The following is a 10,387-nucleotide window of genomic DNA, read 5'->3' on the forward strand; positions in this document are numbered from 1 at the left end:
TTCTACTTTGTCCCGGTCTTGAGTTTGAACACCTAAGGTTGGATACATCTAACACCTCACATCCTCTTCTCTTCCCCATATATCTTAACTGTATCTCCAACTTCTTTTCGTCTTCTTCTTTTCATTTTGGTGCCACTCCCTCATTTGTCGCTGAACCCCGCAGTTGACTCGACTCGGATTCACACAAGCCCGTCTAGCAGACGACAGTTCGAACAGTCTTGAACAGCACGGTTGCAAGCAGATTCAGCTATCAATCGAAGCAATACACTTAAAGCCAAAGCAAATAACCAAATGAGAAAACCTAACGTTTGATTTGACTTCATGGTGAGTCTTCTGATAATTTTTTTTGCGTTGGAATGGATCTCAACGGGTTCCCAGCTACGACAACTTTTCCAGAGTTATGCACCGCAGGCATGCCTTCGACAATCAATGTCAGTTTCAGATTGAGTTTTCGAACTACCAGGTGACTGAGTTGTGTTTTGATTGCTCTCTCTCTCTCTCTCTCTCTCTCTCTCTCTCTCTCTCTCTCTCACGGTTCTGTGTAGATGGCTGTCTGTGTAAAAATTAGGGAGTATCGTCCCTTGATCCCACTCGCGATACTCGTTGAACATGCCTTTGACCATGCAGTCGCTTCAGCCAGCGAAATATCTCGACTCCGCTCTTTAAATCCATGCAGAATGTGCGTATCGTATGAAGTATTCTTTATTTTCTCAATATTGACACATGTAGGCCTGTGCCTATACGTGATATTGACTTTGACACCACAAAATATTTCAGTCGTATGTTGAAAAAAGTAGTCCATCTGTAAACTCTGAATATGCAGATGACCTCTATAAATTATTCAATTGTACTCTGAAATCAAAGACAATGACCAATGACAGTTGAGATCGAAACTCGGTTGTGATGGGATATCCATATGGTTGTGATGGAATATGCAGAATAATCACCTCCTCAGCTAACAGAGACAAAGAGGCAGGTCATGGGATAATAGATAATACAAGTAATTGGTTGTACTCGCGTCAGGGGGCCAGAAATAACAGATTGTTAACAGCACATTCTAGATGATTGTTTTTGAAATGTTGTTTTGTCTTCATCTGATTCCTGGGCCAAGGGTAGATCAAGGCTCTAGTAGCAGTAGAAAACATGTTTGTAGCACCATATACTTATGTGTTAACGTGTGAACAATCGATTCACTATAGACTGCTGTTAGAAGAAAAAGCTACACTGAACACACAGTGGGACTGGTTGGCATTTCTTAGATTGCTGATTGGAGTTCCTTAAAATCCGACGGGTTTCTTTTGAATTTGCCAAGCACATCATGTGGGGCGTTTAAATACCACTGATTCCACATTGTTCTTTGTTCTTTTTGCGTTTTGCTCCCGTGTCTAATAAAACTAAGTTCGAAATTCTTGCGTTGCGTTTTCTTGGAAAGTCTCTCTCTATCTCTTTCTCTCTCTCCTCTCTCTCGCTCTCTCTCTGCTTGCTTTTGCTCCCTCGCTCGCCGTGTGTGTATGTGTGTGTACAAACTTAGCCAACAAGGAAGTCAACTCAGTCACATGTATTCAATTTGGGACATAGTACTTTCCCTTTAGCTGCGCCCTACAACCAGGCATTGAAGTATCTCAGATAAAAAATGATCAGTGCGGTGAACCAACGCATGTAGGCCTACTGTTCGACTTTTACAGATGAATACACAATATAAGCTGGAAAGCTCGCGCGTGTGTGTGTGTGCGCGCGTTTGTGCGCCAGAGTTCCAATGTACAACAGCAGGGCGGACACACACACACCAACAAACAAACACACACACACAAACACACACACACACTGACCGGCAAACCCTGGCACTCATACACACACACACACACACGGTCACACACACACACACGCACACACGCACACACACACACACACACACACACACGCACAACAGAAGAAATTAAAAACAACTTTATTTAGCTTACGTTCCAAAATTCAGAATTAAAAAAACAAGAATGGTTAGGTAGTATAGTCGAACGTTTATTTTATGACAAAACTAATAATTCACGAGTACAACGACCCAACCGTCTTTTTAGTGGCCAGACAAACAGAAACATTTAATATCAGAGATGAATCAAACTTGTACTGACGACACCGCCTTGCCAGAGATCGGACGAAATTCATCGGATTAGTTTCATTCATTTCTCACATTTTGTTTGTCACAGTTTGTCTGTCCGCTATAAAGACCATAGGGTCGATGTACTCGTTGATGTATTGTTTTGTTTTGACTTTAATTTGAACGTTCCAATAACCAACCATTTTTGTTTAATACAGTAAACAAGATTTCGCGGCAATTATCGGTGCAAAATCCCTATTCCATCATGTGTCATTTTCAGTTTACTCTTCTGCACGAAGAGGGGAAAAAAGCACGGGAATTTGTTGTCTGCAAGATTCTATTTGGCTGAGAAGTGGAAGGCCCAAACTGACCGGAGATAAATCACAGCAAAATTAGCAAAGAAAATTTAGGACATTACCGACCACAGATAGATTACCGACCACAGATAGATCTACGGCAGACTGTGGGCGAGTGAAGTGTCAGAATACTTAATTGTGACTGATATATCCATCTACCGCCAGGAAAGCGCACAACTTCAGTGATCACGGCCGGACTGGGCTAAGAGGAGGGGGGGGGGGTTTGCCAGTGGTGGTCCAGGGGGATGGGGGCAAAGCCCCCTGAAGCTGATAGGTAGGTCATATTCTGATATAGGAAAATGGTCGCTCCTTGCATGATACGGCATAAAAGAAAACAATAATAAAAAATGTTTTTAATAGGTGAGGTACATGTTTAGGCTAGGGGGGGGGGGGGGGGTTGCGCAACCCCCATAATCCCCCCGGTAGTCCGGCCCTGGAGAGGAAATAAAACTCTCCACCCATAACAAGCGATACGCACTGTGTCAATCCCGGCGATTTTACTTTTTATTGTGACCCTTCATGAGTCACGTGACACGTGACGTAGGTACAACAGACTCGGACATATCCGTGTTTACGTCGTGCTGTTTTTGAATGGGGTGTCGGGCACCAGTAAAAGTACAAATGATCGACTTTAGTGCTTATTGTTGAAGGGCTTTAGCTAAATGGCTGTTAGGCTGACGGCAGTAGCGGCTATTAATTCAAAAAGGTTGAGAACGAAAGAAAGACATGAAGAAAAGAAAGATATCGAGTGGCAAAAAAACTAAACAAAAAAACAAAAAAACTAAAAGAGAGGGAAAAGGAAAGAACGACAAAAATAGAAGAAAACCCCTCGAAATTTAGGTCCTATACCATGTACGTGGATTCAGTATTTAAAATTTCGAGGACAAAAACAACAACTAAGAACCGATATGCGCATCTTTCACCGGAGATAATAATTCAGAATTGAAGTTTGTCGTTGACGCTTAAAAGAAAATCCATAAATTAGTGAGTATACTTTGTCATCTCGATATTCTTCACCCCCTTCACGCACGCAGGCTTGTTTGTTTGCTAGCCATGTTGGCCTGTTCATTGCTGGTGTCGAACAATTTCTCAGTGCCCGAGTTCGCAATGAAGTCATCGATTTCTAAGATCCTGTTGATCTGGTCATAGTTCGTTGAACCGTGACTTTTGAGTAACACGAGACCCCCCGCGGGTTAGGGGGAAGAATTTACCCGATGCTCCCCAGCATGTCGTAAGAGGCGACTAACGGATTCTGTTTCTCCTTTTACCCTTGTTAAGTGTTTCTTGTATAGAATATAGTCAATTTTTGTAAAGATTTTAGTCAAGCAGTATGTAAGAAATGTTAAGTCCTTTGTACTGGAAACTTGCATTCTCCCAGAAAGGTAATATATTGTACTACGTTGCAAGCCCCTGGAGCAAATTTTTGATTAGTGCTTTTGTGAACAAGAAACAATTGACAAGTGGCTCTATCCCATCTCCCCCCTTTCCCCGTCGCGATATAACCTTCGTGGTTGAAAACGACGTTAAACACCAAATAAAGAAATAAAGAAAGATAGGATTGTTTCCTTGGGTCCAAAAAATTCATGACTTTGCATGTCTTTAGAAAAATGATTGACACACACACTGCTAAAGTTTTATGTGCGTGTAAGCACTGAGGCAAATTTGCTGGGCCTGTAAACACGCTACATATTTAAGCGATGATTCTGGTGCCACAGCGATGCCCAGCCAAGCGTGACCGTAGCATGTTTTAAGAGGCACGCAGCGATAACAGCTGTAAGCGCGAAACAGCGTGAACGTTCCATTTTTAATAACCGTAACGATCCAAACTTTCGCACGAAGTATCTCTAGTATGTTGGTAAAATATTCTGAAAGTTTCAAAGCAATCCACCAAGTCATTGCTAAAATGTAGCGCTTTTTGACATGATACCTATAAAAATTGACGTAAAACGTTCCGTTTTTGACCGCTCTTGCGATCGACACCTGCATCAGTAGGAATAGCATAGCACGCGAAATACGCAAGGTAGCAAAACAAAACAATCTGTTCAGGGTAGATCATTGATTTGAATTTCTTCTCGTATGTCAAAGTTGCAAAGTTTTGCCTATTGTGATTTGTTTGTAGATTTTTCATTTGGCTCTTCCGTTTTTGTCTGGTCGATTTTGACGGTACCCTTACTTGGGCGGCGGTCACGTGATCCATGTAAAAGAAATATTTAATCCAGAAGGAACGGCCTTAACTGGCATATACAGTTTTAATGAATTGACACAGGAATTAATGCTTTAATTTGGGTTTGAAATTTGTTGCAATAATTTTTTGGCCAACTTTAGTTTCCAATTGTATCAGTTAACTACAGTTAGAGAAAACTATGATCTTCGTTTCTGTGATTTTAAAGTCAAACATCTTCTTAGACAAAGATATCAATGTCTACAAACCAGCTACCGGTGTGTAAGCGGCTGTAGATAGAATATGCTCCTGTGAGATTACAAAGTTAGACGTTCGCATGAGACAAACAGATCAGTGTGGGCAGGTGGAATGGATGTTATCACTGAGTCAGTTTTAACAAACACGGGGCTTGTTACCTATGAACGGCACTTTCATCTTAAGCACAGAAAGATCATGGCTGTGGGACACAAACACTTGCTACATAGAAACTCAGAAGAGCTACTTATAAACGTCTGTGGGCCAGGATGTTTGAAGCGATAGACATCGTATCATACGGTATGTTTTTCTCTCTCTGAGATTACTGGGAACTTTCCTCATGCACCAGATAGAGAGAGAGAGAGAGAGAGAGAGAGAGAGAGAGATACAAACAAACAAACAAACAAACAGACAGACAGACAGTGACAGGGAGGGAGAGCGAGAGATGGGCGGACAGATGCAGTGGTGGAAGAGCTTAGCTAATGGCCGACGTAAGTTATATGAAGTCTTATATCGCGCGCGTATCTCCAGACTCGGACTCAAGGCGCAGGGATCTATTTATGCCGTGTGAGATGGAATTTTTTACACAATACATCACGCATTCACATCGACCAGCAGATCGCAGCCATTTCGGCGCATATCCTACTTTTCTTGGCTTATTATTCCAAGTCACACGGGTATTTTGGTGGACATTTTTTTTATCTATGCCTATACAATTTTGCCAGGAAAGACCCTTTTGTCAATCGTGGGATCTTTAACGTGCACACCCCAATGTAGTGTACACGAAGGGACCTCGGTTTTTCGTCTCATCCGAAAGACTAGCACTTGAACCCACCACCTAGGTTTGGAAAGGGGGGAGAAAATTGCTAACGCCCTGACCCAGGGTCGAACTCGCAACCTCTCGCTTCCGAGCGCAAGTGCGTTACCACTCGGCCACCCACGTAGGCTGTTAATCACATCGGGATACCTGGGTTTTTGTGGCAGAAGCATTAGTTCAAATTTGAATATGCATACACAAAATTTATTCCTTGGATTTAAACACTCTGTTAAATCGCCGTGCAGACATAACATTTGAAATAGTACAACAGTATTTATTAAGCAGTGCTGGATCTGAGATCTGAGATCCTACGCCAGGTCAAGCCATGTGAAGTGTTGTGTACCAAATATTACTCGGAACAGAATGTTCCACACAAAGCACAATGAATTAAAGAAAGGACACTGTCCGCATTTAATTTACTAGGTACGATAATTGAGACACACTGAATAAAACTAAATAAGTACATGAGAGGAAACCATCAAGTACGTGACGAAGAAATGAAAAATAAAGGATAAATAACTGAGTTATAGATACAGTAATGTTCTCAATAAATGATATTGTTTCCTGTGGTTAGTGTAAACAGTAGCTCCATGTATGTAACGAAGACCGCCACTGCAGCTTAAAGTGTACATGTCAGTGTTATACTGGAGCTTTAACTCGAATTATTTCAAGTAACAAAGGGACGTAAGCACTATAGTCTAAGTATAGACAACAACAGAAATTGAGTGTTTTGTCTTATGACACATTCTCATTGAAATGAACATACGTGAGCGCCTAAGCCACTTTGTTTCTGAAATTTTTACAGTTATGAGCGCTCTGTTATGTTTCTAAAAAAAAGTCATTATTTTACCCACACATCACGTTCCAAATTCATCAAAACCCAGCAGAATGTCCTGAACGAATGCGATTCAGTTTTGCGATTTGGGGAATAGTAATATGGTGGAATTGAAATATCAAAAGCTGTGAAATGTCGCTTGAACAGACCAACAGAATCACATTGTTGTATATTTTCAGGCAACTTATTCCAGAGACTAGTTGCAGAAGGAATAAAAGATGACTTGTACAAATCTGATTTACACTGGGGAGTCTTACGCTCTAGTGGGCGTCTGTGGTGGTAGGGATTTAGGTCAGAAACAAGAGGTGGCAATAAAACGTTGAGGTAATTTGGTACATTGCCGTGGACCATTTTATAATAATACAATAATTTGTGACGACGTCTTCGCTCTGTAAGTGGTATAAAGCCAGATTCTGTATACAGTTTTTCGTGTGAAGTGCCTTTAACAGCACCAACAATAATTCTAATGGATTCGAGTTGCAGCTTCTCCAGCTCATCTGAAAGCTTCTTTGAACAATTATCCCACACAACATCGCAATAATCAAAATGAGGTAAAATAAAGGATTTATACATTGCTTCTAGGGATCTTCGACTGAGCCTATATTTATAAGATTTTAAACAAGCCACAAGTACTCGACAAGTTGCCACAATAGACTGTATGTGTAAGGCCCATTTACAATTATCTTGAAAAATAACACCTAAATGTTTATGACTTTCTTTTTCTACGAGGGCTACATCGCCAAAAACAAGGGGAAATTTCTGTATACATCGTTGACCGGAAAAGGATATTAACTCTGTTTTCGACTGATTAAATTTCACTTTCCATTTAATGGCCCAATTTGCAATCTTACCTAAATCAGAATTAAGTATTTCAGTTCTACGGAAAGGGTCATCGAGGCTTAAATACATGCTGGTATCATCTGCAAATAGTTTAATCACTGATTCAATATTATCAACAATGTCGTTTATATAAACCAAAAAGAGGAGAGGTCCTAGTACTGACCCTTGGGGAACACCCGCAGAAACCGGCAAAAACTGTGACTTACAACCTTTTACCACAACACATTGTTTTCTTTCCCTCAAATAATTCTCAAACCAAAAATACAACTGTCCCCTTATGCCAATAGCGTATAACTTGTTCATCAAACCCTTGTGCCAAACTCTGTCGAAAGCTTTTGACACGTCAAAGAAAATCGCCTGTGATGTTATCTTATCATCAAAAGCTTTGCATATATCATTATACAAACAAATGAGTTGATATACAGTTGAATCACATGGAATAAAACCGGACTGAACTGGTGTCAACAGGTTATACTCCTTCAAATAAGCAAACACGTGACATTGTACACACCTTTCCACAACTTTACCTACACAGCTAAGAAGTGATATTGGTCGGTAGTTTGAACATAATTCCTTTTCACCTTTTTTATATATCGGAATTACATTAGCTATCTTCCATATTGCAGGAACTGTGGCTTCTTTGAGAGATCTGTTGAATAATGCAGTGAGTGGCATCGCAATAATATCTGCACATGCAGCCAGAACTCTATTTGAAACAGAATCAGGACCAGAGGCTTTGCGTACATCAAGATTCTTCAACATAGTAAGCTCGTGTGCAGCATCAATAATCAAAAAATCAATGGTGGTATATATATATTCTGTTCTCTAACTTCAGGAACTTCATCATCATCATCATCCAATACCGATTGTTTTACAAAACATTCATTGAATACTGTTGCTTTTTCTACATTGGAATAATAAACACGGCCATTGTTTTCGATGGGAGGAAATTCATTTGAAGACATACCTTTGCGTGACATAAACGACTTTACTAATTTCCACCAATCTTTATTACCAAAACAGTCTTGTGAACTAACACGATTATCCAATTCTTTTAAATATTTTGCTTTCCTCAATCGAATAACATCAGTTAATTTATTGCGAATTCTTCGGAAAAAATCCCAGATCCAAACAGAATTCAATAATTTTGCTAATGTGTGTATCTTTTTCTTTTTATCAATCAGTCGTTTAATACCGTCAGTCATCCAGGGTGTATCCGCTTCTCTGACAGTTATTTCTTTAACTGGCATACACTGTGTAACCATATTCATTAGGGTATCCGAAAATGCCTCTGGTGCTTCGTCAATCGAACTGAGTGAGACCATATACTCGTCCAATCCACATTACATAATTTTTCCTTTAAACTGACAACGTCCAATTTGGAATAATTAAAAATCAACCGTTTATAACTTGCTTTGCCTATACTATTTCCTTTAACAATTGCAAGCGGGACCGAATGGTCACTGCAGATTGGCGGTAAAACCTGAATTTCTTCAACAATATCAGGGCTTGGTGTCAAAATCAAATTTATGCACGTTGACGTTGTTTCTGTAATTCGTGTAGGTTGTTTGACTAACTGGAACAAACCATTTTTTATCATAATATCTTGCAAATTGAAACACGTACTATTAAGAACATCGGAATTAAAATCACCACAAACAATATACTTCATACCAGTCATACCGGCTGCATTAACTGATTGATCTATCAGGTCCCAATAACCAACATTTGCAGAAGGCGGTCTATAAAAAGTTCCAACTAATAAGCTTTCCTGTTGTATCTTAGTTTCAATCCAAATGGCCTCTAGATCAGGGATGGAGAGATCATGTCTCGTTTTACAATACAAATGATCTTTTACATATGTTCTGCGCGTTCTTAGAATCCGGTTTCATTCTAGAATGGACCGGGTCCAGGTTGGAATTCTAACCCTGCGCAAGTACAGGGGTGCCATTCTAGAATGAAACCCTTGTTGCTGGTCCATTCTAGAATCGGCCGTGCGCAAGGTTGGAATTTGGGTCCAAGTTGGAATAGTCATTTCAGTTAGACTATCACACAGCCAAAGCCACAAATGTGGATTTTCTGTTTGTTTTTGTTTTTTGTGTGTTTGGTTGGGTTTTTTTTTCGGTTTTTTTACACTTTACTCAAAGACATCGTGAATTGGGATTGTGATGTTCTGAAAGTGATTACGATTTTGAGAGACACTCAGCACTGATCGCTACAAACGGAAATTTCCGGACTGACAGTGTTTTGCCGATCTCGCTTGTAACTGGATTTTCTGTTTGTTTTTGTTTTTGTGTGTGTTTGGTTGGGTTTTTTTTCTTGGGTTTTTTACACTTTACTCAAAGACATCGTGAATTGGGATTGTGATGTTCTGAAAGTGATTACGATTTTGAGAGACACTCAGCACTGATCGCAACGAACGGAAATTTCCGGACTGACAGTGTTTTGCCGATTTGTTTGTTTGTTTGTTTGTTTATTTGTTGCTTAACGTCCAGCCGACTACGCAGAGCCATATCAGGACGAGGAAGGAGGGGATGAAGGGGGCCACTTGTCAAGCGATTCCTGTTTACAAATGCACTAACCCATTACTTGTGTCCCAGCAGGCTTTAGTAAAACTAAATTAATACCTACTGGAAGATTACCAGTTTCCAGTATGTTAAAATAGGCTTAACCTATCTACTGCTGGACTTACATCAGAACACTAACAGATTAAACTATACATGAATCGCGAGACAAGCGGCAAGAGAAGAGATTTTTGGAAAAAATACAGGTGAATGAGCAAGAAGGCAGAAAAAAGAAAAGAATTCATGAAGAAAAAGAGAGCATGACAGGAAAGAGGAACCAAAAATCTACCTAACAGCAAACTAGAAAGCTCCTGCGGTTCCAAAAACAGGAGGGGCTTTTAATTTCATAACCGCAGTGCCCCACTGCGGGATGGTTTGCCGATCTCGCTTGTAACTTTTAATCTTATTCATATACATGAAGAGTTTGAAACGTGGGCATATCACAGTTTGGAAGGTAGGGATTCTGA

General features: G+C 40.2%; 1 protein-coding gene across 1 annotated transcript in view; it reads left to right on the forward strand.

The window, feature by feature from the left end:
• LOC138968980 (uncharacterized) overlaps nt 1-1,406 on the forward strand; it is a 39,688-nt gene extending 38,282 nt beyond the window's left edge. The window contains exon 9 of the mRNA XM_070341662.1: nt 1-1,406. This exon is cut by the window's left edge and continues 1,129 nt beyond it. The gene's annotated coding sequence lies outside the window, so the exon portion shown is untranslated.
• Nucleotides 1,407-10,387: the final 8,981 nt, after the last annotated feature.

Source organism: Littorina saxatilis, linkage group LG6 (genome assembly GCF_037325665.1).
Source record: "Littorina saxatilis isolate snail1 linkage group LG6, US_GU_Lsax_2.0, whole genome shotgun sequence".
NCBI classification, from domain to species: domain Eukaryota; kingdom Metazoa; phylum Mollusca; class Gastropoda; order Littorinimorpha; family Littorinidae; genus Littorina; species Littorina saxatilis.